Source organism: Acinonyx jubatus, chromosome B1 (assembly GCF_027475565.1).
Source record: "Acinonyx jubatus isolate Ajub_Pintada_27869175 chromosome B1, VMU_Ajub_asm_v1.0, whole genome shotgun sequence".
NCBI lineage: Eukaryota > Metazoa > Chordata > Mammalia > Carnivora > Felidae > Acinonyx > Acinonyx jubatus.
Genome location: NC_069382.1, coordinates 8,193,091 through 8,210,816, shown reverse-complemented (window position 1 = coordinate 8,210,816; position 17,726 = coordinate 8,193,091). Strand labels below are relative to the sequence as shown.

At 38.8% G+C, this 17,726-nt stretch overlaps 1 long non-coding RNA gene across 1 annotated transcript; it reads left to right on the top strand.

The window, feature by feature from the left end:
* The first annotated feature begins 472 nt into the window (after positions 1-472).
* On the top strand, positions 473-11,477 carry LOC128314312 (uncharacterized). Its single transcript, XR_008295803.1, has 3 exons — positions 473-649; positions 10,574-10,850; positions 11,278-11,477. It is a non-coding gene; the product is annotated as an uncharacterized LOC128314312 (long non-coding RNA).
* The last annotated feature ends 6,249 nt before the right edge of the window (positions 11,478-17,726 follow it).

Below are 17,726 nucleotides of genomic sequence, written 5' to 3'. Positions count from 1 at the left end.
ATCTACTAAGGAAGTTCTATTTCAAACCACAGATTTCTCAGACATGATTTTATCTTCTACCTCTGGCTCCTTATGACTTCAGACAGAATTCAGAAATTACCTCTCCATCCTACCTTCCCTCATTTGTTTTAAATTAAGTTTTGGTCTTGGAATTTTCTGATACTGTTAACAATTGGGTAAGCTTCCAATACTTGGGTTGTATGCAAATTATGAATTCTGAGACTTTCAACTGATACTTTCTGGGATAGCTATATTACCAGATTTTTTTTTTCTACACAAGTCTGTTTGTATTCATCTCCATGATGGAAAAGTTTGGGACAAGGCAAGCCCGAGCCAACAGCAATGCTGGAAAATGAGCAGATTTTTCCCAAATAGGCTATATTGGCGGACATTGCTGAATTCACCAAAATCTTTTTGTTTTGGCCCTAGGGCACTTGAGTTGTTAGCACATTACAGTGAATCTAGCTTTTAAAAGCAGATGTTAACCAAACTGCCTGCACTGTCAAAAGGCTGGAAGATCAACGTATTAACGTGACATGCAGAACCACCCTGGTGAATGAGAATCCTCCTGTGAGCCTGATTAGTGCATTCTTTTTCAATTGACTCAAACCAAATCATGATCAAAAGTGTGCGTGATGAGAAGAACAAGGTGAGTGGGTGAATTTATCACTAAGGTTTTAGTGAATGAGGTAAAGACAGCTCAATTCCATCCCTAGAGAGATTCCTTGAGTTGTGTTACCTATGACGCTTGTGTGGGTGAGCGCTACGGTAGAGGCACGAAAGGAATTTATTGAAAGGCTATGGGTTAACTCACTGGATCTTGCAAAGGCTGAGGAACCAGAATCAGAAAATGAGCAGGAATAGAGTAAGGCTGTGCTAAAGCCATGCTGGGGAACTCAGTGAGCGGAATTATGCTGCCTGTGGCTATAGCTGGCTCTGGTCACCTTTGTTCGCTCTAGATGCCAGGCCTGGTGGGTGTTTCCAATTGGTTGAGCCTCCTAGCAAGACACATACTATATAGAGATCCACAGTTTAGATACTGAGTAGCCGAAAACAAACAAAAAAACAAACCACTAACAAATATTCATTAGAATTCCTTGTGGCTATAGTAAGTACCTTCCTCCCCCAGACAGTGGTAGGTTAGACATGGTAACTTTCTTGCAGTGTCGGAAAAAGGAATGAAAAATGGTTAGCGTAGTATAGTCCTTGGCACTGGGTAAGTGTTCCTTAAGTAGATGTTATTACTGTTTCCAGTTCTGTGCAACCCCTCTTCTAATTCGGCTATCCTCTCTGCAGCGGGTTAGTCCTAGAGGTCTCGTGACGACTATGAACAGTTCTTGTGTGGTTGTTTATGTGTGGGTTTCATAGTTAACCTGTCAGGGGCGACATGGTTTCCCTTATTCCCCAGTCCTAGAGAAAGCTAGACTCGGTGTCCGCTGACATGTTTATAAGGATTGTATATAAAGAGAATAAATAAGGTTACACTCAAGAGAATGCCTCACATATTACTTAGCACATAGGAGGAGTTCTGTAGGTATAAACTTTTCTTTCCTTTTTCCTGGAAAGTTCTTTTCAGCTTCTGTATTCCAAAATGAAATTAGAAAAAAAAATATTAATTGATTTGTAATTTTTTTCACTATCTCAAATGCGTTCCCTACCCCCTTCTACTCAGTCATGTATAATGATCTAGGCGCTGCCTTCTGGGTGGGGGGGCGCCACAGGAAATGAGAGACACGCCCCATTCCCCCAGTGCAGGGCAAGATTTAGTCTTAATGAGATTTAACAAACCACTTCAAATTGGAACAAGAAGTCTATTTCCTCCCTCATTCTTGGAAGATATGAGCAGCTCTCTCCTATCAGGAAATGCAAAAATATCTCTGCAAGTTCCTTTTTATATAGCATGTAAGATTTATGAAGCATCTATCCTGTGTCTAAAACATTATAGGATTACATTATCTAATTTGCTTCTCAAAACAGTTCTGTGAGATCAGAGTTATTGAAACCTGGTTAAAGAGACAGCCTCGACCTTGTGTTTTCCTAGACTAACACACAAGACGTCCGACATAGTTTTCTAATAGTGGCGACGACAAAAGTTCTAAGACCCACTAATGGAAACACAACAGAGTTTGTCCCCACCTGCACCGAAACCAGAAGAAGCTGATGTCACAGTGCTTTCCAACGTGATGTCGACTGATCTTCATGCCCGCGGCGTGACATAACGGCTGTGTGCACACACACACTGATACCGAAATGCCTGGGTTCCAATCATAGTTCTGTCGCCGATGGGCTCTGTGACCTTGGGAAAGCAACTTCACTTTTCTCTGCGTTAGGTTTCTCATCGGTAAAATGGAAGATAATGAGGTCGGTACTATGATTTTGCTCATTTTACACATAGAGAAACAGAAGTCTTAATGAGGGGGAAATTAGCAAATGGAAATTTACTGTTTTCAGGGTAGAGCCTGTATTTCATTGTTACGTTCCCTCAACCCCTTCCATGACATCATCAGCAGGTAGATGTCCAATAAATGCTTCTTAGATTAACAAATTATCCCAATCTATAAATTTATTGTGTTTTGGGGGAGGGAGTCAAAAAACGATGAAAAAGCAATATTAGCAATATTCATCTCTAAGTCCCCAAATAATAAAGAAGGGTATTGAGACCTGTCTCCTACAGAGTGATAGATCTTTCGCTTTAAGGAGACAGATACATATTTAAAACAGCGCCGTATTTTAAAAGCAGACCTATAAGGGCTTGAATCACAGACCCACTACCTTGTGCTCTTATGACTCTGGGAAATTCACTTAACTCCTTGGCTTCAACACCGTTATGTGTAAATGGGGAAGAGGACACAGAAATACAAAATGAGACTGTGTATGAAATTATCGGACACATGTATGTGCACACAGATGTGCACTCTTTTCCTGTTCCATTGGAGAAGTTTTTCTGAAAGAGGAATGTTTAAGTGGAATGAAGTCTGTGGCAATACTTGCTGTGTCCCTTTTTAAAAATTATTTTGAGAGAGAGACACACACAGAGAGAGAGTGCCAGAGAGACAGAAGGAAAGAGAGAGAGAGAATGAATCCTAAGCTGGCTCCTCCCTGTCAGCAAGGAGCCCCATGTGGGGCTTGACCCCACAATTCTGGGATCATGACCTGAACTGAAATCAAGAGTAGAACACTCAGCTGACTGAGAGCCACTCAGGCACCCCAGCCGTGTCCCTTTGTTGAACCATTAGAGAGCAAAAGATAGCTGTCGATAAGTTTGATCTTGTACACCACTGTGATGACGATGTTGGGTCAAATTATTTTTAATATTAAAAATATACCTAAAATATATGAAATCATTGCCATTGATGCTATCTTGAAGGTCCAGATATAAATCCTTCTATTGTAATAAAAACAAATGTGAGGCGACCGTATGTGAAACAGGCCAGTCAAGCGCCAAAGGTCAATAAGAAGTATTTTTTAGTGGAGTTTAGAGAAACTGCTAATCTCGGAAAACTAGTAATGAGCTTTCACAGGTTGGGGAATAAGAAATGTTGAATTAGCTAAAGCTAACAGGGAGGAAGAAATATTAGGATCGTTTACAAAAGAAATAATAAAGCAAACAAAAGTCAAAAGACTGCAGACCAATAAATTTCTCTGGTAGCTGTATTAGTTTTTGTTTACTTTTTATTTCTAATCAATATTACAGAGAGAAACAGAGGTGCAAAATGTAACAAAGAGAAATAAATAAAGTTAGGGACTTGAAAGAAACAGGAAGAGAGATGATTTATCATAAAATTTAGGGCTTTGGGGAAAGATTCCAGAGAAATAACAGTTTAAATTCTTGAAGGGAGAAAAGGAAAAAAGTGAGTGGAAAGTTCTTAGCAGATTTGTGAGATCTGGAAAAATAATCCTGAGTATAAAATATCTATGGACCAAGGGTGTTTTTACTCATCCAAGACACCTTACAAAAGACATTATTTAAACTACTACCACAAAACACTGTCTGTAAGAAAAGGAAGGTTTAATGTTTAAGCTTTCTTTATCTCCAGATAAAATATCAAATAAACATGATTAATTGATGTTGTGAAGGCATCATACATAAAGGACATCAACTCTTTAAGACTGAGATATGAATCTTGGATTTGTCATGTGCCAGAAGGAAGTGTTAAATCTGTGACATCCTCTGAAAACACAAATAATTTACATTGCCATGTATCTTTATTCTCAGAAAAATGCAGTGTTTCTTCATGGCAGAATGATGAAAAATGAAACTTGGATACACAATAAAGAGTAAGGCCCAGAGCCAAATATAGAACTCCTTGGACTGACCAACCAACTCCAGTCCAGCTCCAGTGGGAGTTTTAATGCTGTGTATTTAAATTTTTGATCCCGTTTACATCTACCCTTTATCCATGGAAAGTATGTGAAATGTAGAAAAGTTACCTGGAATGATTCTTTTCTCCTCTCAGCTGTTGAAAGTACTCTCTACCACTTTTAAAGGTCTAAGCAATAGAACAGATGCCACAAATACTAGTGTATCTAGCTGAAAAATTTTCACAGACTACCTACCTATTTTTGAAAAAATTATACATCTAGGGGCACCTGGGTGGCTCAGTCGGTTGAGCGTCCGACTCTGGCTCAGGTCATGATCTCACAGTTTGTGAGTTCGAGCCCCTCGTCGGGCTCTGTGCTGACAGCTGGGAGCCTGGAGCCTGCTTTGGATTCTGTGTCTCCCTCTCTCTGCCCCTTCCCCGCTCCTGCTCTATGTCTCTCAAACATGAATAAATGTTAAAAACATTATACATCTAGATGAACCAAATTAACAGGAACATGCCAACTCTTAATGTCAGTTTTTCATACGTTAGTAGTATGTGGCAGTCAAGCTGTATTCTAACATACTGTCCTGAAACAAAGAATAAAAGAAATGTGGATCCAATCTCAAATAAAGAATCGCTAAATTCTTGGAATCAATAGCTTTAACACACCTAAAAACACAGTAAGTTTTTTAAAGAAGAAGGTATTCTTGTTAATGCTAAAAAGCTTTCCCAACTATACACTTGTATAGTGAAGATAATGAATTTAGACTATAGATATTATTATTCCTCAATATTAGGACAAAAATAAATTAGACTCTTAATGCTGTTATGCCTCAATTTTAGGGCAAACTATTAGTAAGAATGCTAGGTAAAATTGAAGGGGAAGTTTAAAGATAACTTGACCATCAAAACCAGGCCAGCAACCTACGGGCCAAACCTCACCCATTGCTTACTTTTGTAAATAAAGTTTTATTGGAACACAGCCATACTCACTTGTTTACATGCTGTCTGTGGCTGCTTTCGTTCTACAACGGCAAAGTTGAGTGTTGCAATGAAAACTATACGGCCTGGAAAACTCAATTTTCTACTATCTATCAAATTATTTTACCATCTCCTGATTGTAAAGATCATTGGATATACATTTTATTTTACAATAGTTCCTAAACCATGGAAACCTCAAAACTCAAGATTACAGCTAATCATATCCTTTTATTCAACAATTTACTATTGAATTTCTAGGTTACATGGAAAACTTTGGTTTTTTTCCTCCAAATAACCCTTTGATTGATTCAAAAGTTATCAATTTTGTGAAGAATTCAAGATGACAAAAATCTAGCAGATTGTCTAAAGGATCTTTATTGAGATCAGACTCAGAGTCCGCAGCCTGTTCAAATACACAAAATTTTATCAGTTTGTGTATCTGAACATCCTTCTTGTGTTCAGGCCCACAGTGTGAGAATATGATCATAAAGGCTCAGATGACTTTCATAGTAGTTCATAATTCAGAAAGTTTAAGAGTAACTTATCTAGGTAAATCTCAATCTTTGAAGATAAGGATCATGAGGCTAAGAAGTTTAAATAACTTCTCCCCAAAACTATATGACTAGAATTAAAAGCCAGAATTTCTTTTTAGTTCAGAGGCTTTTATTCATGTTGCTTGTTAATTTTCTTTCTTTTTTATGTTCATTTATTTATTTTGAGAGAGAGAGAGCATGAGTAGGGGAGGGGCAGACAGAGACAGAGAGAATCCTAAGCAGTCTCTGTACTGTCAGTGCAGAGCCTGACCTTGAACCCACAAACCATGAGATCATGACCTGAGCCAAAATCAAAAGTCAGATGCTTAACTGACTGAGCCACCTAGGCATCCCGTCAATTTTCTAAAACAAAACTGTGGCATAAAAATCAGAAAGGTAAAATACATGTGAAATTAAATATGGTAAGCAATTACACTTGGTATTCCTTTCTAAAATGTGTGTTACTTTCCTGATTTTGAAGACAAAGATGGGGACGTGAGGTCAAGGTACCGAGCCTGGGTCTCTTCAGGGTACTGGTAGTATGTGTGACATTATCCGAGCAGGCCATGCACACTTTGACATGAACCCAGTTGTCATAAACCCCATGGCCTAAAACCACTGCCAAATATAAAATTCAAAGAGATAGCTGGAAAAGTCAGCTGACCCCAATAGTACAGCTTCCCTAACATCTTAAAGTGGGAGACATTATGCTCTGAACTTCCCTCATTTCCCCCCACTTTTACTGGGTGCTGGCTCCTCTTGTCTTTCTGAGTAGGGAGAAGGAACAGGGAAAAGAGAAGACACCTCTTTACCCAACCGACTGAAGTCGTTATTCTCTTATTGGCTGGTTGCCCCGCTTTAATGTTTATTTATTTTTGAGAGAGAGAGAGAGAGACAGAGAGAGAGAGAGAGAGAGAGAGAGAGAGAGCACACAAGTGGAGAAGGGGCAGAGAGAGAGAGGGAGATACAGAATCCAAAGCAGACTCCACCTCTGAGCTGTCAGCACAGAGCCTGACGTGGGGCTCAAACCAGAGAACTGTGAGATCATGACCTGCGCTGAAGTCAGGTGCTTAACCAACTGAGCCATCCAGGCGCCCCAGTTGGTTGCCCTGCTTTATACTCCCTGTATGTGGACGTTATGCCAAACATCATGTTCACGAGAGCTTTACTTCTAAGTGGCTCCTCTAGGTACTGGTGTTTTCACTCATCGCCTCGACCTATCCTGCTGCTGGCATTCACAAGCATCCTCTTGGGACTGCCTCCCATGCTGTGGCCATCCTGGCAAAGCCACCAATCCCAGTATACCGTCCATGGCCAGCTCCAGGGATCTGTGCATGCACCCGTCTTCTGTGCCTGTCAGGGACTGGGGATCTTGGAGCATCTCTCTCTTCTAATCCCTGTTGTGAAGTGAAGCTACTGACCAAAAAGCTGTTCTCCTAAGATGGCGACTTATCTCCATTTGCTTTGACATCATAAGCAACTAGCGATCTCCCTAGAATAGGATGGAGACTACGGCCACCCAGAGGAGGCATGAAGGTAGTTTTTGGCTCATCTCCCCTAAAGGGAGATGGCTGCTGGCTCCACCTGCTTCCATGTTCTTTAAAATATGGAGTATTTGGTACATCTTGTCTTCAGCTTCCAGTCTTTACCACAATTATTGCACACACTGATGCATATGCATTCACAGTATGGCTGTTCTTATTGTGCCAGGCCATTGTTAATGGATAGTAATGTTGGTTCCAGGTCTGGTTCATACCTATGTATGGACATGACTTAATTTTTTTTGTGGGGGGGGGGTGGGTAGGGTAAATACTGAGAGGGAAATGCTTCATACTCAAAGGGTATGAAGATTCAAAGTTTTCATATGTGTTGACAAATTGTCCTCAATAAGTGACTATCTTAATTTATTTTCCCAAATCCCCAACAAGCATACACGTACGCTCAAATACATTGCAAGTAGGACCGTGCAATTATGGCAACGGTGAAGTATCTGTTAAAACCCATTGCATTGACAGATGTGAACTTTTATACACTGCTGGTGGGAAGGAAAGGGAATTGGATTTAGGTAATGTTCACATCTGTCATGTTTTCCTCCAAATCTCCACCAAGAAAAACGTCTGATTGTTGAAATTTAATACGCTGTTAGAACAAGCACCTGTACACCCACAATCAATTTGCAGACCTCTCGACTCCTCGTTCCTCCACACATCCATCTTGGGTAGCATCTATTATTTTTTTCTGTCTACTAAGTGAGGATAATTATTAATTGTACACTATATTTATGAAGAAAATGCAAAATAATGTCTGTAGAGCACCCAGTGCAGTGCCCAGATCCTGGATGAGTATGCAAGTATACAGAAATGATATTCCTTCTTCCCCTCAACAAATATATGGAATTGATGTGTGTGTGTGTGTTTATGTGTGTGTGTGTGTGTGTGTGTGTGTGCATTCTTACATGAATATTTAGTTTTGTTTATACCTCAAGTATATAAGCTGTTCTTTCCTGAGTGCTATTGTCTCCTTGAAGAGATAAAATGAAGCCTGCAACATGCTTGATATTCAGTGAAGCTATCTAGATTAATGGATTATATTTACTTATTTGTGAGAATCAACTCTATTGGTGGAGGAGTAACTTTAGTTAACTTGTTCCCCTTTTTATTTTTAAACTAAAACCCATATATGTGATGCTGGTCCATAAAAGAGAGAATGTACAATTTTCAAATATAAAAAGTTAAACTACTAGCCTTTAAAAAAATCTCAAAAATGCAAATCATCATGTTTATTCTAATTTTTACATTTAAATATTTTATCTCTTTGTTTCATGGAATCATGGCATTATTATTTAAAGGTAAGAATGTTCTCCTGAGTAGTTCCAAATGATCTTCTGATATGAACACATTTTAGGAATTCTAAAGACAGAAAAAACCGTGGATGGAGTAGGCACTGAGTAAATATTAGTTAATATCAGTTCATTGCAGATACGAATTTTTAAATGCACTGATAATGTTGTCAGGAACATAAAGCCTGCAACCCAATCTTCCACAAAAAATGAATCTTTTATTGGTTACTATAACTCAGAAATTTGAGGTTGTCAAAAACTTTCAAACACACTAAACCTTTGTTTTCATTACGAGAAAGAATCTTCATCTTTTATGGAGTAGTGGACTGCCTGCACATATAAAACCCGGGCTGAATCCAGGTAACTTGTTTGAAACAATCTGCGGGAACCATCCTTCCACAGAGATGTTGCTGCTAGAGACTGCAAACTGCACAGTGCTGGTTACAGTAAAGCCTGATTAATTAACTTTTTTTTTTTAAATAATTCATATGCCATAGAATGCAAGTCAATCAGAAAATTACTTTCAGTAAAATCTGGCTACCAGATAATAAAATGAAGTCATTAGGAGCCTACATGACAGGTACCAAATAACAATTAAGAACCCAATTTTCTTTGCTGAGTTGCACTTAAATAAAATCTTCACTTAATCTTTGGAAGAGTAGTTCTTTGTTATTAATTAAATCTAGGATTTTTGCTGTTGAAATCACCACACTGGTTTAGTTTTATTTTTGCAAGGCTATGAGAAATGTTATTGCTGCTTCAACATATATAGTACACAGCACATAAAAATGTATCTTATGCTTTGTGAACAGAAACAAAAATTCTCAAGCATTAACAATTATATCAGTGGGAGTTTTTGCATTAAATTAAGCTTGGGGGAAGGAAGAAACGTGGGCTGTAAACAAGAAAAATATTTCTCTTAAGACAGTTAAATGTTAACTAGGTGCATTAATCAAATTATGATGTAATGTTCTGCAAAGTCAGCTATGAAAAGTGTTTTCCACTACTTTTCTACTTTCACATTAATTTTTTTTGCAGTAAAAAGTAACTGCCATATATAGCAAAAGGAAAGTACCTAACTGGATGTGTAATTTCCTTTTGAACCAAAGAACCTATAAAATTTCTGTGTGAGAGAATATTAATTGCAACTATACCTTTTATGGCAGAAAACCTTAGCACTCTGGATATCTGCCTGATCTTTTTTGAGGGAAAAAACTATGTCTTATTCTTTTTTTTTTTACTTTTGGCAAATTTCTAGTGACAAATGCAGCGTTTGGAACAGTTTCACAGCTCGGCATTTGTCGACGGAGGAAGGAAAAATGGAAACAAGGGAGAAAAGAAGGAAAGAAGGAGATGGAAGGAAGGAAGGAAGGAATTTACATAGACAATCTAACTCAGTCAATTCTAGGAAGTGCAGCATACATATATATTAGAAAGGAAATGTGCTTTGAAGTTCACAATATTTAAAACTGGGAAAAACAAATGAGTGAATGTACATCATGCCTTTTTGTATTAATGCAACAAATGTGTTTTAATCCATGGAAGCCATTTCTACTTTTAATCTTGGACAATTTACAACCTTTGTGAGTTTTAAATTCTTTATGTGAATGATGATGGAATTAATGGTCTCTGAATTTTAGCCTTACTCAAATTTTATAGAAAAACAGGGCACTATACAACCCTATAGTATATATGATATACTGCACTACAGCATAAAGGCAATATTACACTTCAGTGTATATACTATACTATGCTACAGTCTATATACTATACTATATTTACAGTATATATATTATACTATATATTATAGCACATATACTATACTATATACTACAGTATATGTACTATATTCTACTACAGAAAAGAAGGGCAGATGAGGGAGTGCATTGAAGACTGCCTTCTCGATGTTTTCACAGGTGATGGTGGAGGGGTGCATAAACATGAGCTTCTTGGCTGGGTATTTACCCAAAGAAAATGAAAAATACTCATTCGACAAGATATGCACCTCTATGTTGATTGCAACATTATTTACAACAGTCAAGATATGGAAGCAACCAAAGCATCTACTGATACATGAATGGGTAAGGAAGATGTGATACACAGAGACCACACACTCCACACACACAGAATACTATGCAGCATGAGAAAAGGACGAGATCGTGCCATTTGCAATCACGTGGATGGGCCGAGAGGGTAAGTGAAATAAGTCAAACTGAAAAGACGCATACCATATGATTTCACTCATATGTGGAATCTACAAAAACAATGAAGAAACAAACAAAAAGCAGAATCAGGCCTATAAATACAGAGAACAAGCTGATGGTTGAGAGAAGGGAGGGAAGTTTAATGATGGGCAAAATGGGTGAAGGGGAGTCAGGGATACAGGCTTTCTGTTATGGAAAAAAGGAGTCACGGGAATAAAAGACACAGCATAGGGAACAGAGTCAGTGATATTGGAACAGTTGTATGGCATTAAAGGGTAGCTACATTAACAGCACAGCATAACTCAAGTTGTCAAATCACCATGTTGTACACCCAAAACGAAGTTCATTAACATTGTGTGTCAACTATACCAAAAAACATTAAAAAAATTTTTTTAATGTTTATTCATTTTTGATAGAGAGAACACAAGTGGAAGAACGGAAGAGAGAGAGGGAGACACAGAATCTGAAGCAGGATCCAGGCTCTGACCTCTCAGCAAAGAGCTCGACACGAGCTTGAACCCACAGACCGCGAGATCACGACCTGAGCTGAAGTTGGACGCTTAACTGACTGAGCCACCCAGGCGCCCCCCAAAAAATATTTTTTAAATAAAATCTGTTCAGCAGAAAAAAAAATGAGCTTCTGGGAAACTTTAGCAACAAATACTGTAATACTATCTATCTTTCTCCTGACTCCTCCCAAGCCAGTGAGCAGAGGGATGGTGGCAGGTGGGCCTTTGCTGAGTCTTTCCATTTCCCACACCCACAGACCACTCTGCAGTGGGATTCCTCCCACAGCACTTAGAAGCTCACACTGTTGGTTTGCTTGTTTGCTTGTTTGTTTTAAGAAGCCTTGTGTGAACAAGAGTTAATTACTCCAGTTTCCTTTTCTTTCATGAAGATCATGAGAGCTTTGGGGAATACATTTCATTTCCTCAGAAATGAAAAAATAAAGTATGAAAAAATATGAAAAACTATGAAAAAATAAAGTAACTTTATATTTAATGAATCTAGTAGTTGGGGAAGTTATATAGGACAATGTTTTTTTGGCCAGGAGGCATTCATTCCTAGGTAGGAGAAAGTCAAGTTCAATATTACGGCAGTTCAGTTTTACTTTGCAATATATAAGACTTTAAAAGGGTTAAAGAAGGCCAAAAGAGTTTTGGACGACATAGAGACTTGGAGAAATAAAACTAATCTGCAGAAAAGATCAGTTACCATAACTAATTTCAGAAATGTAAACATTGTTTGGGTTTGCAATTAAGTGAGGTAGGAATCCAATAAAATCCCAAAATAATTTTGAGGAGTAACTTACTTGGTTATTTTGAAACATGTGATTAGTTTGCTGAGTTTGCCTTTGTTTTAAATTTTTGTTTTATATTTATTTTTGAGAGACAGAGAGAAGCAGAGCCTAAGCGGGGGAGGGGCAGAGACAGAGGGAGACACAGAACCTGAAGCAGGCCCCAGGCTCTGAGCTGTCAGCACAGAGGCCGACGCAGGGCTTGAACCCACGAACCGCGAGATCATGACCTGAGCTGAAGTCAGACACCCAACCGACTGAGCCACCGAGGTGCCCCAAGTTTGCCTTTGTTTTAGAGTTTGATCTATAATCAAAGTAAACCTTCTTTAGGAAGGGATAGACTCTGGAGTTAAGTGGTTGTAGGAAACATGTGTGGGCGGGTATGGGGGGGAAGCCTTCTGAGTTAAGCTCCTCGGAGGTAGGGTCACATACATCTGAACTCCCCATATGCCCACTAGCTTAGCACTTAGCTCAGAAGTGCTCTCTAAAAGTTTTTTTGTATTGATGTGGTTAGGAATTTAGGTATATTATCTGCAATAATTATTGTTGACATAGAATCAAATATCCTAAAATTTTTCAAGATGAAATTAATATAGTCAGAATTCTGGGGTCTCAAGTGGAATTTATCAGTGTTTAAATATCTTAAAAAGAACTTTATTCAGGAAATATTTTAACTTATTTTCAGACAGCCTGTGGCCAACCTCAGATGGAGGTGGGATAGCTCCCAGGACCAATAATTTGTCAAGTACCAAAACCTGTACAATGGAATGGAATTCTGCCTTCTGACAGCCTGATATTTAAAGCGTATGGGTATGATGTCAGAACATCCAAATCTGAGCTGAATGTGATCCAGGATTTCCGGAAAGTCTATGTGAGATATATGATATTGGAAAGAAATGATCTAGGATCTGTCAACACTGTTTTCCTAGATTTTCTAATCTTTAGAATCAGAAAGCAATCTGCCTGGAACATATTTTCCATAATCTCAGAGATACGTATAAACTATCTTCAGTCAGCCATGTTGCAAAAATTAGCTAAGGGTGCTCTAAAAAATTATCTTGAGGAATTTATTTATCTCCAGATAATACACCAAGTCCTCTCATTTACTTTTTATAGAACTGAGTAAAACAGATAACAGAGCTGCCCTGGAAAATCATTCGTGCTATAATGAGTCAAGACCGAGAAAAAGACAGCGTTGGGGAAGGGGGATAAGCTGTCAGTGATGGTCCTTGCTACACCCTCGACCGGTTGATTAAATAAATCATTTTACTGTATCGACCAGTGTCAGACTAGGTGGTAGGCCCAGCAACACAGTGATGAATGAGACAGGCTACTGAGGCAAACAGCCCTAGAATGTTCCCTGATCAGGGGATGGCCACTGACTAGAGAAGGTGTGGACCCCCTTTAGGCTGACCAGTGATATATGTGGCAGCCTAGAGTCAGGTCTGTCCATTAGGGGCAAAGATAATTACCTCTTAAAAGTGGGATTCCAAACATTGAAACTAATTCAAGGCACCATTTTTTCAATCCTTCCAAGGATACAGCATAGCTAGTAGCATCCTAGCTGCCCAGGGGAGAAGTTAAGCCATTGCTTACGATGTAGGTCTTGGAGCATGAAGGCTTGATTTTCTCATGAAATCCTGATTGAGGAATTTGAGGGAATATGGAACTGCCCAGAGGGTAACCGGGAAGTTACTAAAACAGAAATACTACTTGCTACGTACCAGAGACTGTTCTAAATGCAAACCATGTGTTAACTCCTTTAATCTTATCAAGTGGCTTTATTATTTATTGTCCTAGTTATTGATGGAGAAACCAGGTACAAAGTGGGGAAGTAAGTTGTTTGAAGCTAATACCTGGTAAAACTAGGGTTTATACCCTCGTTTAGGTGTAGGATTTAGGGCCTGAAGTGTGACCTAAAGTGTGGCTGAGCCACATGAGTGGCAGGACTGGGTCTTTGTCACAGTGTTGGGAGAGGCAACCTGCCACTGTGAGTGTTCTCGAATGTACTCATTGGACTTTCGAGGAACGCAAAGTCTGTACTAATCTCTACCAGGGCCACCCCACAGGATTACATTTGTAGTGAGCAACTTTGAGCGACGAGGGGGAGGTCTGCCCCTAGACACAAAGCCCACCTGCCCGCTCTGTGAAGAGCTCAGTTTTGCCCTCTGCGAACACAGCCCATGAGTGTGCAAGCTCCATGATGAGGTCTTTGCAATGTCCTTGTGGAACTAGGCTGGTATGAAAACCCACGCAAACTGACATGAAGTTCTGGATGCTTCCGCCGTGAGTAATCAAGTCTTTGGCCATTGACTCAGAAGTCTTGTGTCTTCTGCTGGCATCTGTGAAAGACTAACAGGCTGGCTTGTTCGCTTGCAGGGAGGAAGTCCAGACCACTCAGTGTCTGATGCACAGGTGGCAGATTTGCAGAGCAGAAGGACCTCTGAGCTTCTGTCCCTACTCACCATCCATTAGTCCGGGGGAGCATGCTCTCAGTTCTCAGGAATATTGACCGAAACAGGCTGTAGAAAGGACAGAGCATATGCAAGAAGACAAGAGAAACAAGGAAATGTTTCTTGAAGTGGTTCTGCGGTTTGTAAATAAGACGACAGAAAGAACACTGGAAATGTGTGCGTCTCCTTTCTCAGTTCTTGGCAAAAGTTACTTCTTCCCGGTGATTTTCTGATTTCCGGCTATTTTCTTCTTTTGTTTTTATGCTTTCTCTATACTTCACCATGAATCAAAAAGTTTATGGTTATATACAATTAACTTTTCCTCTTGTGCTGCAAGATCATGCAGAAACCTTGATAGCCCAGGACAAAGCTACAGTTTCTAAATAAATTTTACCCTCTAATGTCAGTTTATCTCCCTCAGCAAGCAATTTAGGCTGTGGAAGGTATTAACATTTCACTAAGTCTATTAAACTTCAACTGCTCAGACATCTTCACAATATAATCTGGGCAAAGTGTACAACTCAGTTACACTACAACCAGAATTCTTTCATTGAATCCCTACTGTGCGCAATGCATGAAGTAACTTCTTCCTTTTTTGGTGGGGGGGCGGCGGGGGGGGAGCTTTCCCTTGACTTTTTACGTTAACTGGAAATGAGTTCAACTGTTTTTGGACTTTTCTCAAGCCACCAAGCCTGGCAAGTGTTACAAATGTCAACTTTTTCCCCTTATAATAATAATAATTCAGGAACAGTTGAGAAAAGCTGATAACATTTCCAGGAAAAGGCACTTTGAGGTTGAGACCAAACAGGGAACAATAAATTTTTTCAGGTTAAATGTGACTTTAGGTCACTATAACACATAATTCTGTTAACACAAGTTGAGATTAGTCACTTGATAAATCCTACTGGTAAAAGGAATTGCACCAATGCAGCCGGCAGTGGACTTCTGCCATTTATATACTACTACTTATTATTGTCCTTTATGTGTTATCCTCTGAAATAATAAGCCCCACTTTGGAAACGTAACTTCATAGAATCCTTTTCAGGAAATCTTGATCCCCACCCCCTTAGTACAGATGGGACCTTTAAATTTTTTTAAATGTTTATTTATTTGAGAGAGAGAGAGCACTTGTGTGTGCATGCAAAAGTGGGGGAGGGGCAGAGAGAGAAGGGGACAGAGGATTCGAAGCGGGCTCTATCACGAACTGTGAAATCATAACCTGAGCTGAAGTTGGACACTTAAATAACTGAGCTCCCCAGGCACCCTCAGATGGGACATTTAAATCAAAGTGTTTTTACATAGTGATATTGTTCAATGCGTCAATTGAGAGTCACAGATGAGCACCCAAGTTAGGTGATTGTGAGAACCTAATATTTAATATTTAGCACATGTTAAAACATTGTAATGTTTTAAGTTAATACATTTAAAATATATTAGAAACTATATTTCAAATTTGTGGTTGCTCAATACCTATTAAAATTTTTGTTGTGACCAAAATAGTTCCAAAAGATTCCCTGACAGCTATGTATTTCATCTTTTCCTATTCGTTTTAAAATCTATCCTTACGTTACAACATCAGAGTCATGTGTTCGGACCCAATCACCCTCCTCAAACTGTACTTTGACTTGATACTATTCTTTGGTTCTGAAGGATAGAAAAGTCACCCCTTACATTTATTCATCCATCCACCCAACCATCCATCCATCCATCCATCTATCCATCCCAATGATTCATTCAAATTTTTATTGAGCCAGAAATATGGTTGGCTCAGGGAAAATAATTATTAACATTTAAACCAAACAAGGAACCCCGTCTCTTGGAGCTTAAGGTGTAGAGAAAGATATTAATCAAGGAATCACATGAATGAATTATGCAGAGTTACAAAGGGAGATAATGTCCTTGAACAGAGACACCTGCTTCTCAGAGGCCCATTAAAAAAAAAAAAAAAAAAGGAACATGACTCTAATTAAGGACTCAATTGAGATGCAGTGTAGAGAAATACACAGGGCCAGAACATGTAGACCTTAAATGTAACCTTACACACTTGATTATTAGTCCAAAGCAATGGAAAACCACTCAAGGAATTTAAGAACTAGGGCAACATCAGCAGATCTTTTTTAAAGATGGCTTTGCTTGAGGAATGGAAGGGACATTGGAACGGGCCCAAGGGGAAAGAGTCTAGTTCTGAGGCTTCTTGGGAATGTGATCCTTGGGGGACATAGCTAAGAATATTGCTCACTCCATTATGTAGTACTCTGTCTATTAGGGCCTAAGGGAAAGTTGTTCCTTCTGATTCAATACTGGGCATATTTGGGTAGGCCTGACCTGAGTTACTATCATTTTTATTTTATAAATACTTAAAAGATATTACCAATATTGATTATCATATAAACGCTAAAGGGATATTTAGAAATAATGCAACAGATTATGCTCACATACTCTCATTGGCTTCCAGAAAAGCTAAAGCCAAGTGTATTGGACTCTAGGGTATTACGTTTTGTGCTTCCCTCCTTTCTAGTTTTATCTTAATCTTTTAATTTATTTTCCTTTGACTTAAATTTGTTTTTGCTTAATTTTAATATTATTTTCTACCCCCAGAACAAAACACTTGCAAGTAATTAAACAAAACCATAAATACTATTATATTGAAACACATGCATTGCTACCTTAGAAGAAATGTCTGACACACAGGAAAACATGTTGACAATATGCCCACCATATACATGGGCAAGATGCTTGGAGATGGAATGGGGGTATGTGTGAAAACCATGTTCCTTTTGTTCCAAATTGCCAATTAAAGAGTGTGACAGCTAATCTCTATGTTGCCTAGGAACTATATTGTTTCAAGATGTCTAAAACTGGCAGGGATCTAAATTCCAGACATCATTCACTCTTGGCTTTGAAGCATGCTCAGGGTATCTGGTATTACGCAATGTTCTTTGGAATTTGCAGAGGAATCTGACTACTTCTAGCTTGAGATAGGCAAAAAAAAAAAAAAAAGATCTTATCTTATTTAGCATAGTGATAATGCAGTATTTTAAATACACTCCAGCTGATATGAGACACAATACTTTCCCAAATGGTTCAGCTGAGCCTTAGATGTTGTGATTTGATA